This window comes from Salvia hispanica, unplaced genomic scaffold, assembly GCF_023119035.1.
Source record: "Salvia hispanica cultivar TCC Black 2014 unplaced genomic scaffold, UniMelb_Shisp_WGS_1.0 HiC_scaffold_561, whole genome shotgun sequence".
Taxonomy (NCBI): Eukaryota; Viridiplantae; Streptophyta; class Magnoliopsida; order Lamiales; family Lamiaceae; genus Salvia; species Salvia hispanica.
Genome location: NW_025952313.1, coordinates 24909 through 49246, shown reverse-complemented (window position 1 = coordinate 49246; position 24338 = coordinate 24909). Strand labels below are relative to the sequence as shown.

The window sequence follows — 24338 nt, the reverse complement described above, 5'->3', positions numbered from 1 at the left end:
CCAATTAGTGTGGCCCATGTTTTTAAGAAAGATAATTATATTCTTAACAGAAGCGACTGCAAGCTTATGGTCTTCCCCACGGCATTACATAGGAGAGAGAGGTGGAAATGATGTGACAACAATATTCTATCTGCAAAAATCAATGGAAACAACATAATTGAGTAGAATTTTCATTTGTGCTACATCTGCATTTTTGACAATTTAACCAAACAATGCAAAAGCTCTTCAAGATAAGCATATAAAATTAACAGGAAAAGGGTACAGCAATTCTTTAGTTTAAATATTTAGTTTGATCTTATTAAATTGAAGTAGTTTTACCAAAACGAACTCAACAACAGAAACTCCATACCTATGAATTATCCTCAGGAATTTTTGATTCAATTATTGAGAGCTGAACAAAACCTCTAGCAAGATCACAAAACCAGAAGCCTTGTGTTCAGATCAATCATGGTAGGAGGCCAACATATTAGCCCTTCTTCATCACACCACTCAAAAGCCTGAAATTGAGTTCATAATCTGAGCCCAATTAACATAAAAGCAGCCCAATTTATTGACACATAATTTTAGTTTTTTTAACAGAATCTATGCATGAACCTCTTGCACTCCAAATTAACAATTTGGTGTTGAAAAATTATAAGTACCCTTTTAAATATAATGAATAAAGATAAATATAATTTCCCTTTTATTTTATATTGTAATGTGCTTCCATTTAATAAAGTGTCTAGAGGTGTAGTATTGTTATTGCAATGAATCGTGATCTTGGGGAGTCGAGTTGATAATATTCTCGAGAGGTGTTCAAGAAAGATTTTATTATTTAGAAACCTAGAGTTGGAATTTATTCCATAATAATAAATAAAGATTTTGAACTAGACAACTCTTGGAAAAAGATATTAATTAATTTAAATCAAATAGCAAATTTAAATTAATTAATGGATATTTATATCTTAAACATGAGAAATAATAAATTAAAGAGGTAAATCGGATTACTCGTAATTTGGGATTGACGGAGGATCAATATTATTATACTATAGTGGATGATAATAATATTCTTTGGACTTGTACTAAATTGGGGCTTAATTTAATTAGTAAAAGACCAACAGTTAGGCCCAAGTCCAACCTCCATGGATTCCTAATCTGGCTCATCATAACTCTATATAAAAGGAGATTAACAGTTTTTAACTCATTAATTTCGTTCCCCTCCTCGTGAGTGGACGGTTTCTTCAGTTCTTCCGGAACCGAAGTTCTGTATTCTTTCTAATAAAGTCATTTTTGATTTTGACAAGCTTTGCCCACCCAAAGGTCATTATCGAGTTCGGGATACGATTAGAAGGTTCGTGGTTGAGTATGAAGAACATCACTAGGAGAAGGCGCAAAATCGTCGATTCTTCGGAGAATCTGTTCGGTAATCCTAAACCGTAGAATATCATGAATTAGGGTTTTAATTCCTTAAGCATGATTTATGTGCATTTTTCTATTCAATTTATTGTTTAACATGTGAGTAATTGATCCCATAATCGATCAAATAAATCGTATGCATGATTTATTTATTTATAGATGACTTCCGTTGTGCAAGGGGCACCATACCCCATTCCCAGTAGTCTCATCAAATTCTTTATTCTTCTTATTATATTGCATGTATAATTGAAAATAAAATGTCCATTTTTTTATTTACTACTCCATCCGTCCCATAATAGATGACATAGTTGGAGAATGACCCCCGATTTTAGGAGATCTTATTTTGCGTGTTATGTGGAGAGAGAAAATAGTATATTTATATTAATGTGAGGGAGAATTTTTCAAAAAAATAAAATGGAACATCTTTTGTGAGACAATCTAAAAAGGAAAGTATGTTATAGGAGGAAGAGAGTATCATTTTATAAATCAAATGTAATTTTTAATATGGAGTTTTGAGAATTTTTATTAAGAAAAGTTGACTTAGAAAGGCAAAATGTTCTTGGAATATCTCGTGAAAATATTTTATTTAGAATATTTAGTGATTATCTTAAGATAAAAAAAATTTTAAGAAAAAAAGTTTTTAGCAATAATTATTAGAACATTCACAATAGGGAGAGTCTTCTAAAGCCTTCCCAAAAATTCACAACCCTCTAACAACCCTCGTCAGAGTACTCCCAACTTCCCTCCAATTTAATTATATCTAGAGAGAGAGTTTATAATCGAAATAATAAGAGATGTGAATAAAATGAAGTGCAATAAGTTGTATATATGGAGTTGAAATAAAAAAAACAAAAAAGAAAAACAAAAGTCAAGATTGACTATCGAGCGCCCTCCAGGCCATGCCCTTCCCTACGGCGTGTCGCCTTCGTAGGGGCAGGGTGGGCGCCGTCCGCACGGGATGCGGGACGACGCCCCTATTGTGATCGCTCTTAAACCACGAGTTTGATTAGGTGTGCTAGTCCCACTTGATTTGAAATAGCACTATAAAATGGGCTAATATCCCTAATTAAAAAAAAAAACTCAAATGCCAGTCATCACTAACCTATCACCTCCTCGCCTCTATAAGCTGAAAGCTCGATTTGCTCGCGAGGACGACCGTGATTGGGTGATAAGAGTTAATCCTTATCAAGTAGGAAGATATGAAAAAGTTAGAAAAGTAAATATAGATAAGGGCTAATAGCCTTAAAAATTATGAACTTTCACAAAAGTTTGGTTTTTCAAGTGAACTATAAATGTTGCGTTAAAAGTCAAGAACTTTATCGGGTTGTGTAAATTTCCTGGAAGACCCGACCCGGTATATTTTCGGCGAAACTTACCTACATGGCTGCCGGAGTTGTGACATGGGATATCGTCTGTCAATACACAAAACGACGTCGTTTTTACACGCACAAAACGACGTCGTTTTGTGCGTTCTGTTAAAAATTTAAATAATCAATTAGGGTTATATGATTCTTCTTCAATTCCTTCCTCCCATCACGAAGTCCAATCTGCAATTTCTCCCTCTCGTCCTCCTTCTCCCCTGCAATTCCTCCATCCCGTCGCAATTCATCCTCTTCCATCTGCAATTCCTTCATCCGTCGCGATTTCGTCTTCAATCAAATACAAGGTTAGATTTAATCGATTGTTAGATGTAGGGTTGAAATCGATTGTTAGATGTAGGGTTCGATTTCGATTGTTAGATGTAGGATTTTCGAATTTAGGGTAGGGTTCGATTTCGATTCAATCGAACTCGAATTGACATGAACTTTATTGTTTGTTAACTTTGGATTGTAAACTGATTCAATTTTTGCAAGGCCTCGATTCAAGAACTCGAATTGACATTAACTTTCGATTTGTGCTTCACAATTGTGACTTTCAATTGGGTTAAAAAATAAATCGATTAATAGAATCGCATGGGAGCACTTGAGCACGGTTTCAATAATATACATGAGAGGGATTTGTGCTTTTGATTTCAAGAATTTCGATTTCGATTGTTGAGCACGATTTGAGTTGAGCGCAAAATATGTTGAGCACAATTAGTATTCATTTTGCGAGATTTGTTGATTTGATTGAGTTTGCATTAATTTTCAAAAACAAGTCGAACAAATTGAATTTAGGCATGAATTGAACACGTATTGTTGATTCGATTTTCGGTTGCAAGTTGAATTTTTTTTCATTTGAGTTGAAATGCTTTCATTGGCCATAAGTTTGTAGATTTGTTGAGTCTCTTTGAGCATAGATTTGATTTGATTTTCAACAACTTAGTTTGAGCATAAATTTGATTTGATTTAGGATGTCCACATCGTCGTGTAATATGAGCCACGGGAGTTGGCCAAGGCCGAAGTCGTGGTTCGTAATCACGAATTAAGCTGAAGTTGTAACATCGAGGACGAATGCCAATCCGGGCAACGTTTCTATCGGTGCCATATTTGGAAGGAAGATGACTGCAAGTTCTTCCTTGGATTGATCCGTCTTTGTCACCTGATCAAGAGAACTATATGCAAAAATGAAGATGGACGAGTCAACATGCAAAAACATTGCGAGAGTTGCTATGCTAAATACGCTACATGAGAAAGTTCGTTCGAAAGAAGTTGAACTTGAATCACTTCAAATTGTGGCTAAAAATTTGCGTCGACAAAACCGGAACTTGAAGTATGTCGTTTTGTGTTTATGTGCCGTGGTCTGGCTCTAATCTAGATTCTAAGAGACCAAATTATGCAATAGTGTAATATTACTCAATGTCAAATGTCAAGAAAACATCCCAAATATCTCCAAAAGTCAAGAATACATCCTAAATATTACTAAATCTCAAAAATCAAGAACACATCATAAACAAATAACATCTTCGGGTTGCACTCTGTGAGTAGATCCATTCCGGTTGTATCTGCTCTAGTCGTCCTGCTCCAACCCGGTCCAACCCTCCCTCTTCTTCCACTCCATCTTCCCCTACCTCCACCTCGAACGTGGTGGCGCCACTATGTGACGTCGATTCTTATGGCGTATTCGAGACCTTCCCTTTTTGCACGACAAAAATTGAATCGTTACAATGTGTTAGACCAAGACACAAATTAATGTATTAAAGTCAAACTAAAATCGACCTTTGGTTTCTCGGCAAATGAACAGGTCTCATTCTTGCATGTCCTAGTGTTGTGGCCTTGTTTGGCAAGTCATCACACATATCTTCCATAGCTTGTTTGGTCTGGTTGGATCCTTCTCAAATGGGTCCTCCTCCTAACTTTCTTAGGTCTACCAGGCATCTTTCTCATATGTAGAGGTGTGCTGGAAAACCATAATTTCTCCCCATTCAAAGCTGGTAGGCCATACCCCGTATGCCACCTTTAATATGAATGTTAAGGATTCAAGACACATATGTTTGCCCAGGACTTGCTCTTGTAAATATTTTAACAACCCAAACAAATCCAACAAGAAATGAAACAATAAAATTGGTGGAAAAGGAAGAGGATGAAGGTGTTATGATTTGGATAGATGCTTGGTTTGCCGCCGCGTTAAGTTTCCGGACAAAAATCGGATTTTCGACTAAAATGCCGACCGGTGTTTTCGGGTGGCAAAAACTCGCCGCGTGTTTCTTTACGCATTGCGCGACTTTCTTAAAACGATCATAACCCATCATCGGACTCGATTGAGACATGCAAGAATCTCACGCAAGATCCTTCGACATGAAGACAATGGTGGTCGATGAGAGAATTTGAACTTTATCTTCATAGTGAAATTCCAGTTTGAATCAGACCTCGAATTCGGCTTGGCTCCTTGTCATGTCTTCAACCCTCTTCTGGACCCCAATCAACCCATGGTCTTCGATATCGTTGTATTCTGTGGTGAATATCCGGATTCACATCATCCTCCTTCTTGTGAAATGATTTTTCGTCAAATCTTGTTCTTCGATTCTTCTTTAGGACACCCGGATTCACATCATCCCCTCCTTCTTTTGAAGGATTTGTCCTCAAATCCCGATCAGGTACACTTGAACCTTGGGCAATGAGTGATTCATCTTGACATTGTACCCATGAGCTTATTACGGTAAGAAGTTATTCGGTGCCTCCTCAACTCAGGGTTCACATTCAAAACCTTCCAATTTCTGCATCACTAGGTCACCAAAGGTGAAAGACAAGTCGAAATAGTTAGTGAAATAAGTGTACGCTCTTCTCACCAAGGGGAAAAATGATAGGGTGATTGAGAGCCCTCCCATGGGTGATCTTAGAATCTAACAAACAACCTTTTTTCTCACATGCTTGTGGTTTTCTCTCTTGAAAGCGTTGATTCACACTCACCCCCACCACTCTCTCTTGGCTTTTGCGTCTTTGCCTTTTCTCACACTCTATTGGCTTTGAAGCATGCTCTCACTCTCTAGCTTTTCCTCTTTCTCTCGATTCTCCCTCAAGTGCTTGTTTCCATTAGCAACCTCATGTAGCTTTGGTTCGGTGTTCAAGATTTGAAGGGCATTCAATGGCTCACATTCGTCCTCGGCTTCCACTATGCTAGACACGCCATCATTGAAAGTTGGGCGTGCGTCTTCTTCATGTATGACCGTGGACTCTTTTTCATCCTCACATTTCTCTTCATCGCATTGGCAACAAAATCCACCCTATGTCGACACGCTCTTTAACAATGTGGTTAACACTTGTCACTCATTATCGAGTTAAGTTGTTTTGTTCAGTCATTGACATGCAAGCTCAAGAGTTGAATCACGTTTAATGAAGTCAACACAAATTTACTTGTGTATGACATGTTTGGATCCTAGAGACTCATTTCTGCATTTGATTTAGAGAAGTTGCTCGCCTTGCCAAGTATTATCCACTTAAATATTCGAAGTTACTTTGTATGAGCTTGAAAGTCGGCTTGATAACTTTATTTTTGATGTTAGCACATATGAAAGGTTTTCAAAAGTATCGGAAATTGCAGGTCTTGCTCGGAATATGGTTTCTACAAGGAAACATGAGAATTTTCCGTTGGTTTATTTGTTAATTAAATTGTCATTGTACTATGTGTTTACGACATTATATTTATATTATGTAATATTATTTATGTTTCATTTTATTATTTGAATTTTTTATTTGGACCCTCAACCGTAAAATCTTGGCTTAGTCTCGCATCAAAGCATTGTGTTGGCATGAGGAATGCCTTGCTGAATCTGCTCGGGTTCTTGTCCATTCAATATGCAAAAGCTTGCCCATCTTCCTTCTCTAACTCCTGGCATGCCAATTCATACTCCTGCATGTAGGTACTTCTAACCAACTTCCAAAAGCTGCTTCAATTTAGGACCTTTGTGATTTTTTCTAATTGGTATAGATGTGTCTTGCACAATTTCTATGCTCACCAATAGGATAAACTCCTTTATGCATTCGAAGCCCCTACAATCGTAAATATGTGTGTAAGTTGTAAGCTAAGTGTTCAGAATGAAAAGTAAAATGTCATTAAGATTATACCTTTTGCTGATCACTTATGATAGTAATCTCAACTCTTTCACTCAAGTTCAGCTCTTCCACTAGAATGTTAATGAACCAAGTCACAAACCTCGTTCTCAACTTCAACCACTTGCCCAAGCAATATGATACATTTGATTGTTCCCTCCAGGTTCCCTTGCCGATAACAATATGCCACCAGGTATGTCTTCAAGGAATGCCCCATTCAATCCAATCACCATTCTACATCCCTCCTTGAATACGTTTCTCAAACCACTAAATCCAATGTACATTGCCTTGAATACTAACACCTACATCGACATGTAGTTCAAACCTACCTTCTTTGTCAGCTCTACTCAATTCAAGTACATACCTCCTCAGACTTGGCATAATTATCTTCCACGGTTCCCTCAACAGATCAATAGTTTTCTCCTTAATAGAATAACTTCCACCTTAGAGGCCTCAGACAGTACCTCTGCATTAAATCTTTACTTAATCTTTACAAGCTCATATTTGTTTAAGCTTAAAGACATTTAAGTATTTCCTAGCAATCCAGTTGGATGAGCAATTTTATTCCTCATAGCCCTAGGACAGTGTGAACCCCTTCTGATTTTTTATTAAAAATGCATCATCCTTCTTCACTCGACTCCCGAAAATCATCCATTCACAAGGACTCGACAACGCTTCAACTTCCTTCGTACTTGCTCTTTTAAAATGAATCTGTCATCCATTCAACCTGCATTATCGCTCGGCGTCTCTAGCTTGGTGACCATCAATAAATCATACCAGCTTGAATGTGAGAAGCTTATGATCACATTTTGGATCATACACACTTTAGCATGTCGTTGTCTAGATCGTCTCCCTTCATCTTCAAAATCGGTGGAGTCGAGTAAATATCATCCTCTTGAGAATTTTCATATTCAGACACATAGTCACTCTTCGACCTCCATTGACTATCCTCGGAACATTTCATCGGTTATACAAAGGCCTTCTTCCTCTCTTTCATCTTCTTTCGCCTTGTGATATTCTTCATCCTCGACACTAGCTCATCGGCTTCCATTTCATCATCGGTCTCCTCTTCACTTGATGGTATGTAACTCCCATCACTTTCACGTCATACACTCCCTCTCCCAAAATTTCATTAGCTGATCCAACCCATGTACAGAACCACTCATATTCTTCTCAACGGCCTCTTACATATCTGATCGATGGGTTTAGCGAAGCACTTGTATTCACACCATGACTCATGACTTACCTACGAATCACTGAAATTCTCCTCCTGACGGAAGCACTCATATTCTCTCATGAATCACTCAACTCTTACTGACCTTATCCCATTATCATCCACGAGACGAGTCATCGTCTTACATCACCCTCACTTACATTACTTACTAAATGTTTCACTTAACACTTCTCTGAAGACTTACCCCTCTCATGCACACTTTTCTCAAAAGATATAACAACATCCTTACTAACCCTTTCAGCACCCTCTTCTCCACATCGATTGAACCACATTATTCTCTACACTTTTTTGAACCACACTCTTACCCTTGCTCAGAAGTGGACTTCTAGTCTTTGTGGCGAATCAAAGTTACTATTTTCAACACTCTCTTGCTATTTTTCACAATTTCAACCTTATTCAACACCCTCTCTTCCACATGTTCACCACTACCTACCTCATGTTCAGTTTGTTCTAATCTAGTAGACTTCCACCATCAACAATATATATACTACACATTCTGTTAAAACTCACTCTAGAGTAGCAGATAACATCTCCATCACCCCCTTATCACTTTTAATATCCTTTGGAGTTCTTTGTCATAGGTTTCCCAAAAAGGTTTTTTCCCCCAAAGTGTCCAATTCTATTTTATTCAATTCCTCAACAAAATCAAAATCCCCCAAATGCACCCAAGGTTAAAGACCACTATTTTTATGTCGTTCCACCACCAACATATTTAAAATTTTACCTTTTGAAATGAAATGTCCCCCATGGTATTGAAAGGGCCAAAAAAATATATACAAATTCCAAACTGAAATCAAAAAACTAAACAAACCCAAACTCGATTTCAAAAAAAATTTTCTAAACTAACTAAAAAATCAGAAAATGCCGAAAATAACTCATTCAATTTTTAAAAAGTAAACAATTTTGACTAAAAATTAAAAAAAAACCCTAAAGCTCATCCCCCAAAGGGAATGTTTTTATGCAAATTGGAGGCTTTCCCCAAAAAAAGCAATCAATTTTTATTGTGCACGGGTAGTTATATAGATTTTCTAGAAAAAAAAATGAGTCTCTAAAGATGGGAGGACTTACGTAGCCCGGGGGTGCCATCGGATTCCCCTGGGCCCCGCCATCCGGGCCTTAGGGAAACCCCTTTTGAAGATGGGGGCAGGGGGGAAGATGGGTTTGTCAATTCGTTTGAGGGTTTTGTTTCAATTGATAGTGAATTTGGGGATTTGGGGGGGTAAATTGAAAAAATAATGCTTTTGTTTATTTAAAAAATTTAAAAAAAATCCATCTCCGGCCAAATCATCATCCCCGTCGGCGTCGATATCGCCTCTTGCCGGAATCCCCATACGGAAATCGGCACACGAAATAAAAATTTTAACCTTTCCCTTTATTTGTTCCTGGAAAAATCAAACTTTTGTGAAAGTTCATGGGGTTTTTTAAAAAAGATTAATAAAATTCAAAAAAAAGTACCCAACATTGAGAATACAAAATACGAGAAGATATGATGAACTAATAATACACAAAATTTTAAGATATGAGAGATATGCTTGTAAGCTGTGGGAAAGCTTGAATCACGGGGGAAGTCCCGCCTTGAATGGCGGCTTGGCCGGGTAGATCCCTCCGTTTTTTGGATTGGCGGTTCCTTTTTTTTTTTTTAATTCGAGTTTCTTAATTTCTCATTCAAATTTTTAAAAAAAAGGGAAAACAAAGCATAATTTAATCGACAATTTTTTTTTTTTTCGTAAAAAAATATGAAATATAAGGGTTAATTTAATCGAAAATTGTAATTTTTTAAAAATGTAAACAAACGTATGTAGAGATTAAACCAACGGCGGGTGTAAACTGTTAATAGGCCGAGCCTTTTTATAGTGAAGCCCAATAAGAGGTATGGGCCAGGCTTGTCAAAATTGATTGAAACCATTGGGGGGCCCCCCACCTTATGCTGATCACAGCCCCGGCCGTCCCTGGAGTTTTTCGATAAAATTCCAGTATTCACCTGGGGAAAATTCGCTGCAAATACGTTGATTTTAAATTTCTCCCTTTTTCCCTTCCCCAACCTTCATTCTTCCCTCCTCAATTTCAACTATTTTTTTTTTCATCCAAAACATACATTTTGAAACCCAAATTTTGGGGAAACCCTAAGTCTCATACTCGCCAATTGCAATCACATAGTAAATCAGCACCATGAGGAGGGTTTTTGGGTGAAGAAGGATAAGGAACCGCCGCCCTCCTTTTAAAGATGCATCTGACCGGGTTTAAAATTTCCCTACTGATTCACTTTACATTTCGTTTTTGTGTCATTGGATTATAAATGCTGTCTGCATTTGTGGGGGAACAGAAAAGATTGTGATTGGGGATGGGGGGGGGTTCAGATGTTAAGGATAAGTGGAATAAACAACCACCACAGTTTTGGGTGTTATCCAGGGGGGGAATAGATTGAACTCAGCCTCATGCGGTATAAATAGAAAAAAAGGAATCATTTATATTGTTTCGTTTCCTAATTTCGCTTTTTTGGAGTCCATCTCCGTTAATAGGTTTTTTTTTTGGTTTGTTTCTGCCCCCTTTCCCATTTCCCTATTAAAAAAAGGGGGTTTTTTTTCCCACCACTCTTTTTGTCCCCTTCTCTTCCCATAATCTAAATCATCTTTGCTGAATATATGAGAAGGTGACTTTTTGTGGGTTTTTTTTTTAATACCTCTATGTTCTTCTTTTGTTTTTTGCTTCTTTATAATTTTAGGGGCCTCTTTCTGTCCTTGCCCACTTTTATGTACTCATTTGAGTTTTTAAAAAATGGATGCATAGTTTATAATTTTTTTATTACAGATAAATAAAAGAGGTGAAAATGTTGATGAAAAGATACAAAAACTTGATGCTGAATTAGTAAAAATTAAAAAGAGCAGATCAAAAAAAGGCCAGGCCCCAGCACAAGAAGCTGTTAAGGCTAGAGCCATGAGGGTTCTCAAGCAAAAAATGTAAGTTGCATCAGTTTTGGGCTTGAATCTTAATTCATGTTGCATGGAAATCTTTTTAAACCCAATATGTTTCCCCATGATGGTGATTTCAAAGGGGGTTTTGGGGGAATCCCAACCCTCAGCCCTTGGGGTTTTTTTTGCATATTAACTAGGGGGTCGGGGTTTTTACAAGTTAAGTTTTGATGTATTCAAGGAGTTGGATTGAAACCAGGAGCATCTTTTCTCAAATTGAAGGGTATAAAGGCCCAGCGTGATATGCTATACAATCAGACATTCAACCTTGATCAAGTTTCATTTGCTGCTGAAGGAATCAAAGATGTCAACAAACAGTAGTGCTTGAAAATGTTTTGCTTTCTTGTCATGAACTCACCGTCTCCTTTTAGTTTTGATTATTTGACTGGACATAGATGAGAGCATCTTAGTCCTTGCTTTTATATATTGTTTTCTTGCATATTGTGGGTTTTTTCGATTAGTTATTATTTTGTAGGCCGCATTTTGGAATTCTTATAAACCAGAAAATTCTAAATTTTTTAATTTTGATAGTGTTTCATATTGTTGTTTAATTTTTGATGTGCACTTTGAGATTTCCGCTAACATACATGTGAATGAGATTTTCTTCTATTTATGTTAAAAACAATAAGATTAAATTTAAAATGTGCCCGATTGGTATTGGTCCCATCCAAAAAATTTCAAAAAGTTTTACACTAATGTTCGTATAATAGGCTAATACAGATGAAATCATGGGAAAACCCATTTCCTATTTCTGATGTGTGATGTCTTGTGACTAATTTATGTCCTGATACTTCCTTGACTCTATATGTCCGGGAAAAATTTGATATGCTTCTTTGCTGCCCATCTATTGTATGGTTGTCTACTTGTCTCATTAAGAAACTGCATATGATTGAGTTGGTTTTGTCTTATTTTTTCGCATTCATTTTTAATGTCAGCTTTTTGTCAGCAAACAAAAAATCTTTAAAAGGGGTGTTTTTAAAAACTTGAAAATCCAAGACATTGATGTTTGTTTCTTCAATCCTGACACTTGTTTGCTTATGCATATATGTTGATGATGATCTTAAATTAACCAGTGGATTTTATGCATACAGAACTTACAAGATGAGATGATGGATCTTATGGATGTGAGCAATGAAATTCAAAGTCTCTTTTGGGAGAAGCTATAATGTACCTGATATTTGATGAGGACGATCTGATGGGTGGTAAAATTAAATTCACTTAGAACTCAACTAACTATATTTGTCCAACTTCCACCTGATATTAAGAGTAAGGACCGTTCACTTTGTCAGTTTTTTGGGTAGTTTTGAGCTCAAAACAGGGGAAAATGGGGGTTCGGGTTTTAAAAGGGTTTTTAAACTGTGAAGCCCAATATATGAACCACAGCCCGCACTATTCATCTAAGCATCTCATGTTTGAAAACTCCCAAAGTTGTGATTTTCAATTCTGTTCTTGAAAGTTGAACCAGAATTGGTGAGGTTTTTTCACTTTTGCCCCCCAAATTTTTTTTTTCCCCCAATTAGACTGGAAACCCAAACTTTTATCAGAAGGGTAATTTAGTCCTTACACAGCTTTTTCCATTTACAGCCCACATGAAAGCTCACCCAAATCGCAAAGACTGGTGAAAGGGTTTTATCCATTTTTAAATTTGGGCCCCCCCTTTTTCAATACTGTCCTAGTTATAAATAAAGGGGTTTTTCCCAAATGGCTAAAAATGAACTACTCCCAGAGTTTTTATCACTATTCCTGATGCTTTTCTGTAAAAAGAGGGTAGAACTTAGAAGCATGCTCCCAGTGTTCTAATGCATACTTTTCTGCTAATTAAGTTAATTTACTAACAAAATGATGTTTTTCCAGCATTAGGAACTAACTTTCTTACTTTTTTTCTTGAATGTTCATGTTACACTTTGGTTCAACTACTCTGGATGTTTTTTTACTATTTTTTAGTAGTTACTGGTTCCATATACTACTCTGTTTAGATTCTTTTTTTCTCATGACACAGAGCTCGATGCGCTGGAAGCAGACATGGGATTTGAAACTGAGAGTGATGGAGTACCTTCTTATCTTCAAGCCTGATAAGGATTCTGATCTAGATTCAGAACTAAACTTGCCGTCAGCACCTAGTGGATATGCTCCAAATCCGCAGGCAGAGAAAATATGCAGGAAATTTTACTCTTGTAGGCCAAAGAGTTTAAAGGCCTTATAATTTTATATTATCACTGGAACATAATACATACTTGAAATCTTCTTTAGACATGCATTACATGGAATATTCTACAATGATCAAGAATAAATTATTGTAGTATAAGTTTGTTTTTTTTCTTGGGTGCTGCAGTTTTATTTTTGGAGATAAGGTTTTGTTATTCATATTTTGCTGTGTTTGTATAGTGATGATTGAGAGTTCTTTTAACTGAGGAGTAACCTTTATAATTTATTAGAAAATATGTTCACAATATTCATCTAGAGATGGGGAAAAAGTGCTTTATGAGCAGAATGCTCTTACTGAACGATTGCAGAATCTTGTGCATGATCATTTTGTGAATTGTTACTCCCTATATGTTTGTATGTATATTAATCATGCAGTTAAACTGTTACTGCTCTCTGTAGATTTATTGAATTGTGGTAAAAATTACAGCTTCCTTGATTTGATTCTATTCATGTATTGTGGTGCTTATCTGCCCAACTGTCTGATGGAGTATGATGTTTTGATGTTGACAGGGTGAGGATGAACTTGGTTTACCAGCTGTCCTCGAGCTACCCTCCGAGGTTAAGAAGAGTAAAGTGCAATTCATGGACCTGTAACAAATGAATATTTGGCAGTTTATGTAAAAATTCTATAGTCTGTGATTTCTTCTTGTATCTCCAGGTAAAAAGTAGTCGAAGCGTGGGTGCATACGATGTTGATAGCCATGTGATTCTTTATCCTCCTTATGGTGCTTGAACAGAACCCAAACCCAAAGTTGGATTTTGTATAGATTCTCTTGTTGGTCTCTCCGATTAGCTGATTTGCTGGTCTCTTGTTGGGCTTTGTATGACTTATTTGCTTTTTTCTAAATTTTAAACCTTTGCCATAGCTCATGATTTGGGGTTATGTACATAGCTCAGATTTGGGGTTAATGTTTTTTGAAGTGATCATCGTCTTATACTATCTATGTATAGTTTTCAAGGTTTACCAAAATGAGTTATAAGCTCAAGGCTCAAGTAACATTTTTGGCCCATAAAATACTTCCCATTTTTTAAGTAAAACATCTAAGGGTTTGTACTTATCAACACATTTTTTTTTTACCGAACACTAGCTTTGTATAATGCCCACTTAAATAAGAGTATAATGCACGGGATATTGTCCAGATTTGACTGCAGATAGATACACCATAATAAGGAAACCTAGAATGCATCTGTTAATTCTGTTTGTCGACAAAAATTTAAAAAAGATAAACTTATGCATTTGATCATAATTGTAGAAAATTTAAAAAGTGAAAATTCTAGGGGGTGCAAATATTGACACCGTTAGAGTCTAAAGGTTCGTATTCTTTGCTAACCATCAAAACCAGCCCCTACCCAAAATCGTAAATGTCATCTCACCCGCTGCGTTGAAAACCAAAGTGATGAGCTTCGCCCATGAGGATGAGGAAGATGCCCTTGTTTCTTTAGTTTAGATTAAGTTTTTGCATATCTAACGTGTCCCAGATGGCACTGTCAACGGACGTGGCCTGCTGTGGAACTTGTTGGTATCGGTGGAAACAGCTAAACTAGTTCTCAACCTATCTACCTCTATCCTTAGGGTTATGTATTCATCTGCAGAAACCAGAAACGAAACATTAATAATATATATATATGCATTTAATTTGAAATTATAGAAGAACACGGCATGGATCAAGAAATTTTAATCATTGCGTCCAAACCAAAAGCTCCATACTAATCTAAGTTTTTGGTGTACAGCTCTATCAAACCTCTTAACCTTGTTTAAGAATTTAGGTGAAAGAAAGACTCGAGCATTTCCTACACTTGAATGATATCAAATTTGTTGCACTTTTAGGATTTTCACAAGGACTCCAAAAGTAGAGTCTCCTGAGAAACATGTAGATTGCGAATGACAGACATGCGTATAGTTCAGCAGTAAATCGTTTATTCCTCAATCAAGAAAATCTCCGAAGGGTATATAGTAGGTATCTTTTCATCGTTGCTGGAATGGAATGAGAGATTTTTTATCGGGATATGATATAAATCTTTAAAAACATCATAAAATACTTACTATCTACACTGAATTTCTTCTGATTCATTCTAAAAGTTGCTGCTTCAACCAGTTATTCTCCAAGGACAAAGCAGCATGCTGCTGGAATAGGGAAGCAACACTAACAGCCAATTCGGACCCAACATTCTGCAACAGGAATCTGAGGTCAAATCGCAACGAAAACAACAAAACAAATACTAACAAGCCGCTAAAGTAAACCTACAAATAGACAATATAGAAAAAAGCAGTTAAAAGCGAAGTATTTATACGCGTAAGGTCGTTGAGAAAAATACTGGTTTAAGATCCTGCTTGAAGTTATGCGTGCTTCCACTATGACCAAGTTATAATAAGGAATTTCACATGTTAGGTCATAAACGTACATGCATAAAGCCATGAGAGAAATACTGGTTTCTATACTCCAGCTAAATATAGTGTTTTGAATTACATACCTTTCTAGAAATCATAAAATTAGGCAGTATACCAAAATATACAAAATTATCCTAATATGTTGAACAAGTATTTGATATGGTTTCAATTTTAGGTCATAAATGGATATGCATAAACTCAAATAGGCCTCTATAAGAAAACACATGCATATTAATCACTGGCCACATAAATCTGCAGAAGATGATTACTATCGCTACAAAAAGAAAATAAATCATTCTTTGTGACTTTTTCACCTGAAGATAATTAGCGGTCCTTTCCAGCTCAGAAATATATTGAACCTTTCGAGCTCTAGTCTTCTGCCCAGGGTGACTGCATATAAGATGACGATATATATCATATGGAAAAATCTTTGCATAAAAGGAAAATGGTTACACCTCTGAATTCTATCATGCAAACTGTGTTAACACATATGAATGGAATCGAATAGATGTAAGATTTACGAGAAGGATATAAAATAGAAACAAAATGTTGGTACTAGCCATAGCATGCAGAATCTCTATGAAGTTTCAGCAGTTTGCAGCAAAGACTGGCCATGATAGACTACTAATATCTTTCAAGTGATTACGCTTACGACCTACTCCACCCAATCCTTAGATTAAGATTGTCATCAGATTTACGAGAAATCAAATAATCTGGATTATGTTTCAGTATTACTTCTTCAAATTATTCCAAGCTCTTCAAAAAATTCCAATCTCCAATGTACAATCAAATACTAATATGTATTCTATTCCCCAATACAATTCTCTCCAAAATGATATCGCCATACATTTCCAAACACAACGCAATAGACATTCAATGATTTCCTTGGTCGCTTGGATCCCTAACCAGTAGACTTGGCCTTACCCGATTTAAACCAAAAATTGTTTGATATTAACAGTTGATAAAGCAGTAAAACCATGGGTTTTATGAGACCTTCAATAAAATGTTATCCTTCCTAGAAACACAAGGTAGATTAACTTTCAAGATGCAGATAGGATAGCATAACTCAGGTGGGCACAGCCAAAGACTATATAATCAAAGAAAAGTTGCAGCAGTTAAAAAGCATTGTGTAAAAAACTCAAAACTTTGACAGCTTCAAATTAATGAATCCAGGAAGTAATGTTAAAGCTAGCCGTCATAAGTGAACTATATTGGAACAGTTATAAAATGTTAAGCAGCAAATAATAAGACGAAAGAAATGCGTTTTTAGAAGAAGAAAAAAAATGTTTCAAAAGTAGGGTCTACCTCCACTTCCTGTTGGAACTGATCTCATCGGCTGAAGCATTTACATCACTATACGAGTCCCATTGTACTCCAGAGACTGAGCAATATCCATCTGAATTCTGCAGAGAATGTTGCCCAGCAAATTCGGAAAATGCTGATGCAATATCATTTTCAGGGATGTCTAACATGTTTCTCCTTCGAGGTGAATTTGGGCCATAGATGCCAGACGACCCCAATTTATCATTAGGCTCACCAGACTCTGTAGATTCCTTCTCACTAAGTTGATCTAGATCTGGTAATGAACTTTCGGATTCCAAATCTAAATCTAAATCACTCAACAGATCGTTTAGCCAAGGTGGTGGCTCCTGAATAGGAAGCCCCGGAGGTGCATTTGCATTGTCCATTTTTCCTGGAATGTAACTCAATATCGTTGCTTGAGAATGGGGACATTGATGCATTAACTTGGGGAGCTACAGTTTTCTTCTGGAGAGGGCAGCGAGGAGGGGCTGAGCATGCCTTGACAATGACGCTGCGCTTATTTTCTGCACAACATCATGATTTTATTTTCTAATGTGAGTTTCTGTAGCCTAAAACATCAAGAACATGATATAATATCGTCGAGACAGCATGTGGTTGATATTAACCATTGTGTAAACAATCAAGTTAAGCAGACTTCAGAAAATGAAACAAGATGGCGTTGAGCAATATCAATCAAAATCTTACAGTTGAAGAAAACTGTAGTCTTAATGAACCTTGGTGAAGGACTCAGCCAAGAGATAAATGTACACAGGCTTGCAAGAACTACAGAATTAAGGTAACTGAAACTTGTGTATGAAACTGCTAACAAATATACAAGCCACTAACAGAATAATGCAGATTCTAACAATCAATATCATATTCTAGGATGAAGTTTAACTTCCCTATGAAGAAGAAATCAAGCAGTATATCATCTTTAAAAATTTCAGTTCCATAATTGCACAAGGGATAAATGAGATACAGACATGTACTAACAAAGTAGTAACCTTTACTTGTAATTCTTATCAATAAACAATCTCCACAATATCTTCTTTCAATAGTTGCCATTTAAAATTAGGAATTACCACAAAGACGGCATCAATTGATTAAAATTCAACAAATTTGTAGCAGCTTCAAGACTACAAGTCTCAAAAGTAGACATATCAACCATATTTTCCCTCAAACAAACGCCATTTATTAGACATATCTGAAATTAAAGGCAGCAAAAAGATACAGGCGCAATGAAACAGTAGACAGAATCCTCAAACGCTTACATAATATAGTAATTGCTAAACAAAAAAAGGAGAAAGATACCTTTTACAAATTCCGGGCTTCAGAAAAGTTGTTGATCACAAGAAAAAAAAACGTGTTGAGTGAAGAGCTAATCTGCAGAGAGATGGAGAACAATTTGGCACAAGCGCACAAGGAAAGAAATATGCAATTTAGGAAGCGGCATTATAGAAAATCAGAGGTGAAGAGCTCATCAGCTATTGTATGTTGGTGATGAGTGTCACCATCCATCGCTGAATTTTGAAACACGAAACGGGTCTATTTATGAACCCCACGTATGGGGTTTAACCCATCTGAGAGTGAAAGAGAGAAGGAAAGAAGAGAGAGAATGTTGAATATTCTTTATTACTATTCAGATGGAACTGAAATCTACATGCCATTTTTTTCCAAATCACCGCAAATGTCCTGAATTTTGTACATTTAAGGTAAATTTTATTGTTGGAAACTTCATTTATTTTTATTATTCTTTATAGAGCCGCGCCAAACACTGACTTAGATCTGTGTTTGGCCCGCTAAAAAGGAAGAAGCAATGGGATGGAGGCGAGTGGGGTGGTGGGTGGAGAAGGCAACAGCTACAGTGGTGGAGGGAATTAGGGTACGAGATGTAGTATGAGATGTTACACGTGATCTCCCCTATGGAGAATGGGATGGAGGTGGCGGTGGATGGTGGAAGGAGACGACATGAGAATACAAGTAAGTAGACGAGGAGTAGGAGAATGGGGATGTGCGTATGTGTATAGAAGTCTTTGTCTTCTTTATAAGATCGATTTTGTGGACCATTTATGTAAACGCAGGATTTTAATTAAACAACGAGCGTAAATAATTCGGATATTTCTTTATGTATAAGTCGGATGGATGAGGTAAGAAGACGGCAGTCGTATGAGTGAGTAAGGAGATGGGAGTAAGAGAATGAGGATGTGCACATCGGTTCATATAGAAGTCTTTGTCTTCTTTATAGATCGATGTGTAGCCATTTATAGAAATACTGGAATAATGATTAAAATAATAAGTGTAAATAATTTAGATATTTCTTTATATATATTAGTGAATAGCTTTTATAGTCTCTTTGATTATTGATTGAAGTACATAAATGATCTCTAAACTATGATATTTACACATTCACAATCTCTTCAAAATGTATAATGAGAAGTTCATAAACTCTACACTTTGCAATTTTTTCAATTTTTAGGACAAAAATGCCCTTTAAGCCATACCCCATTTGTCATATCCAAATAAATGCCCTTTAAGTCCACATTCCAAATAAGTGGTCCCTCCATTTATAAAATAATGTCCACATTTGTCATATCTGGTCGTCTATTATTTAATGTTTTATTTGTTTTTTTCATTTTCGGTAAGTGAATCTCAAACTTTCTGAAACATTATTTTCATATTTTATTAAAAAAGCTAATAATTTCAGATTATTTTATCTTTTACTTTAATATCTCCATTTTAACTAAATATCATTTTCTCAAGGCAGTACTTAAATGAAGCGTCAGCTTATGGTGGGACGGAAGGAGAGTAGATAAAAGATCAAGTATTATTTTTTAATTCACTTTTCTTATATTTTTAAAATCCTTACCGGTCAAAATGAGACTTTAAATCATTGATAGAAGTAGTAAAATATCATGCCCGTATTACAAAATGGAAATGTGCTTTATTACTATTAATAAATCAAGATATGTCTTTCATCTTAATATAATGCAAAATAAAAGCTATGTTTTCTTTATATAACAAAAATTATTCAAATAGATTGAATTATGTAATATTATATATTATGGTGAAAGGCATAATATTAGTGCATATCACATACACATACACAATCTAACTTTATTAATAGTAATAAGGGATGTAATCAATTTGCTAACTAATTACCAATCCAAATTGAGATCAATTTTCAACCATTAAATTAAAAGATCTTGTGGTTAATATAATGCCCAAATGTAATATATTTTAAATTTAAATAGTTATTAATTAAATTAAAAGGGTATTAATGTTAAATCCATATGTAGTAATTATAATAACTACCTTCTTCTCCTCAAAATCATCTCAAATCTTTAAATTTACGTAACTCTCTCAATTTAAATTATTTTTTTAAAAAATATATCAAATTAAAGATAGTTTAATAAGGATTCAACGAGATCTCAATTGCATATATTCCGACTGACGTTGGATGATGAAATTTGATATTTTTTATTTTAGTTTTCGTAAATGTTGATCCGAGATTTTTATCATATACGTAAAAAATCTCGATAAAACAATGTAAAATCTCAATAAATATGTGTTGATATTTTCTTTTACTAATGTTGATATTCTTATATCATATTGTTGATATTTGTAATACACAATGTTGATATAAAAAACACCCAGAAAATTATCATATGATAACATAATGTCGATATTACCCTTTTGTTGATATTTTGTCTACTATTTATTGAGATTTGTGAGCTTTAATTCATCCACTCATTTTAAAATCTAAGATTGGAGATTTAGTCTTGATTTTGGATTAGGGTTATAAGCATTAGAATAAGACCCATAGTAATAATGCATAATCTTATTTTGCAACACTGAATCTGTTGTGATATTTATATTTGTGTACACATTGTAGATTTCAAGGATTTCTGAACATATTTTTTCTAGAGCCACGAATGAGCAATGTAATTCACTCTTTATTAGTATGAAAATATTAAAAGCCACTTATACTTTTTTTTTTAAAATATCGAAATATCGAATTTGAATCTAGTGATTTGAAAATAAATATGGGCTCTTAGAATGTTATTGAGTTTACTGCTATAGATGACAAACACGGATTTTGCATGTTTTTAAGGACTAGATTTGACTCGTTTTAAATGTCAATCATGCAAATTATGTTATTAAATTGCAAATGTTATACATTTGGTATTTTTGATATGTTTGTTGATAAATGATAGAAAAAGATAGAAAAAAGGTGCAAAAAGGCCAAGTGCAGCAGCCTCTGTTCGAGTCCATTTTGCCAGCGAGTTTGAAGTCCAATTAGTTCTTAATTTATACTATTCTCTTCCTCTTTGAAAGAGCTTCGTGGATATCTCGCAAGTCTCAATCGGAGTTCTGTGGAGAAAGTTATGACTATTACACACGTTGCGACGAGTCAATATAGCGGAATTTGGCAGGAATTCAAAGAAAAGAAATTATTATATTGTGAAGCCAAATCTCTCCCATATCTTGTAGAGCATGAGAATTATAAAAAATAAACCTTTTTCCAACCTATAAATACCTCTAACCTAATTCATAATCTTCCCTCCAATCCTTCTTCCATCACCACACCTTCTTCCATCCCATCTAAGAGCCTCCAATCCTTCCCCCTCTACACATTCTTCCATTCCATATTCCACAAATAATTCATCCATCTTCCATTGGAGAATTGCTACGAGATCGAGCAAGAGAGACCGAAGATTGAAGATTCAACCTTGGGTTTTATCAATTTCATTATGTCTAGTACTTTTATTGATTTTACTACTTGTCTATGAGTAGTTAAATATCTTTTAATTTATATGGTTTTTGGTGAAGACTATTATGTACATATTTTGATTTATTGAATTGAACTTTTCCTAGCTCTTGTGATTGTTTTGTTTGTTCTTGTGCTTATATTGTTCTTTTGTCGACCAACTTTAGAACTACATCCGTTTAACTAGATTAATCGAGAGATAGTAGTTTTACGTGAAAGAGCAATACAACACATAGGTTTATCCCCACTCGAGAGAGGGACCCATTGTGAGGACGAGTCTTAGGAACCTAAGGAGTTAGAATCAAATCTATTGGAAGGAGCTTTGATAGTTAGAATCTAATCTCGGATAGGTGCACTGAGAGGTGCTTATTCTAGAATCGCGACTTTCCTAATAATCTTAGAGACACATAAAGGTAAAGGTTCTGAGTTAATCATCACTAGGTCGACCACGAATCCTAAAACTCTACATTCTTTAGCCGTTTTGTATTATTTTGTTTTCTTTTTTTCTTTTTTTTCCCCTTAGTTCATAAATCCAAAACCCAAATATTTCGTGTCTCTAGATAATATATGACGCTTAGTATATGATAGACAGTTGAAATCTTATTTCGTGTTCGATATCCGTGCGCCTTTGCTATCTTTAGATCTACCTAGAACTTGCGAGGTATTTTTAGCACTAATAAATAGTGCATCAATAGATAAAAATAATAATAGACGGTTTATGTGGTGTTGGGTGAAGTCGATGGAATTTTCGAATCACCCTTGTATCGAGTAAGAGTAACTATTTAGTAAAGCGTAGATATCCATTAAATAAAATAATCTTCGGAGCCCTCTGTTCCACTATAAAGCAATGATAAATCTCATACTTATACTAACTAGTTGGTTCAATAAGACAATAACTTATTGTCGGATCACAATTGCAAATAAAACTACAAAAAGAGTGGTTTATCAACAATAGGCAATCCTCGGTATTTATCGATGGTAAACAATGTTACCGGCGACAAATTGTCCTATGGAATGACCGTAGTCCGCCAAAAAATTTACTGCGAAAATTTTCGTCGGTAATCCATCGATAACAGTAAACGACATAAAAATGAGGATTTCGGCTGAAATTTTCATCCATAATTTTTTTTTAAGAGTTGTAAGTATGCGTGAATTTCAACATTTACGTGTAAAACATGTAATAATAAAACTCCTAACTAAATATTACACCTAAACGATATTAATTTTGTTTCCTATGTGACTAAATGGTATTACTACAATATATTACTCCGTAACTATCACTATCAACTGTTGGCCAAATTAATATTCAATTCAATGTAATCTCATACTCATTGTATAAATAACATCTTGCATAACCCATATTTACTACTCAAACTAAAATAGTAAATTAAGAGTGTTAACATAGGAGTAGTATTTTTGTTTTGAGGTGTCACCATTTATGTGTATCACAATCTTGTTTGGGTGCAAATTGAACAGCCGTTCAACGAATGCAAAGTATAGTTCAAACTTTTAAAACTATTTAGTATTTTCTCTTATTTATCGATTATTATATATAAGTGTATCCATTTATTGTGCAGCAAGCACCAAACGGTTTTTGTCTATTTGTGGGTTGAGGCAACTGAACGGGTTATCGTATCTTACTTTGGAAGGTGCAAGTTGCAAAATCGACAAAATAATAATTTATTAGTAATACAATTGGTCGATTTAAGAATTAATTTCCAATGAAATGACACAAGTTGATGGAACAACTTGTTGAAATTATTGGTCATGTAATAACTTAGTAGTGGATTGCGCACTTTATTCCGACGATTTTTCGATTAATTTATGGTGAAGCCATTCCCATCCAACTGATTTCCGTATACATTTCATATTTCTAGTTTATGGCTTGTCATCTTCCAAACTATCTTTGTCCTTTTCTTTTTTCTCACTCAAATCGAACAAAACAAATACTACTATCATTCAACTATAGTATAGTAGAACTCATTATTATATTACGTTTCTTAATAATAGAAATCATTAAGTAATAAAAGTTCTTTACATTTTTATCTCTTTTATTTCATAATTTACTTAAAGATGATCAGGCGTTATTCTCATTACATAAACATATTTGTATTTATAACTACTTAATCGATAATATTTAAACCATTCAATATTACTCTAATTTACCAAAATAAATAGAATATTTTTATATGCTACTACAACAATTAATTAGCTCATGCATAATAGTTTAGGTGTTTGAGTCTATACTTATTAGTACTCCTGATTATATATAAATATAATCCAAAATATTATAGCCACAGAAGCAATGATAAAATTCAACAGGTTGGTTTGGTTTCTAAAGTTGGGCCAAAAGGCAAAATTACCTGCAAATATTGAGGTTATCTAGGCCTAAATGCTGGGTTTAGTGGGCCTTGTTATAATTATTTCATTAAATTGAATATGCACGTACATTGGAAACTCCTAACCCACTTTTTTAGGGAGACAGAAACACCAAAGTGGTTGGGTTTCTAAAACACAGCAAGTACTTACTAGTTTTCGGAGTTTCAATTCTAAGACAAAGGCCACCTTATCTTGCCAAAATAACTCATCTTGCCAAAATAACTCACCA

At 35.1% G+C, this 24338-nt stretch overlaps 2 pseudogenes; one reads left to right on the top strand and one right to left on the bottom strand.

Moving 5' to 3' along the window:
- The first annotated feature begins 10266 nt into the window (after window positions 1–10266).
- LOC125199567 lies at window positions 10267–13834 on the top strand (annotated as a pseudogene).
- A 1434-nt stretch (window positions 13835–15268) lies between these two features.
- Window positions 15269–17348, bottom strand: LOC125199573 (annotated as a pseudogene).
- Between the last annotated feature and the right edge of the window lie 6990 nt (window positions 17349–24338).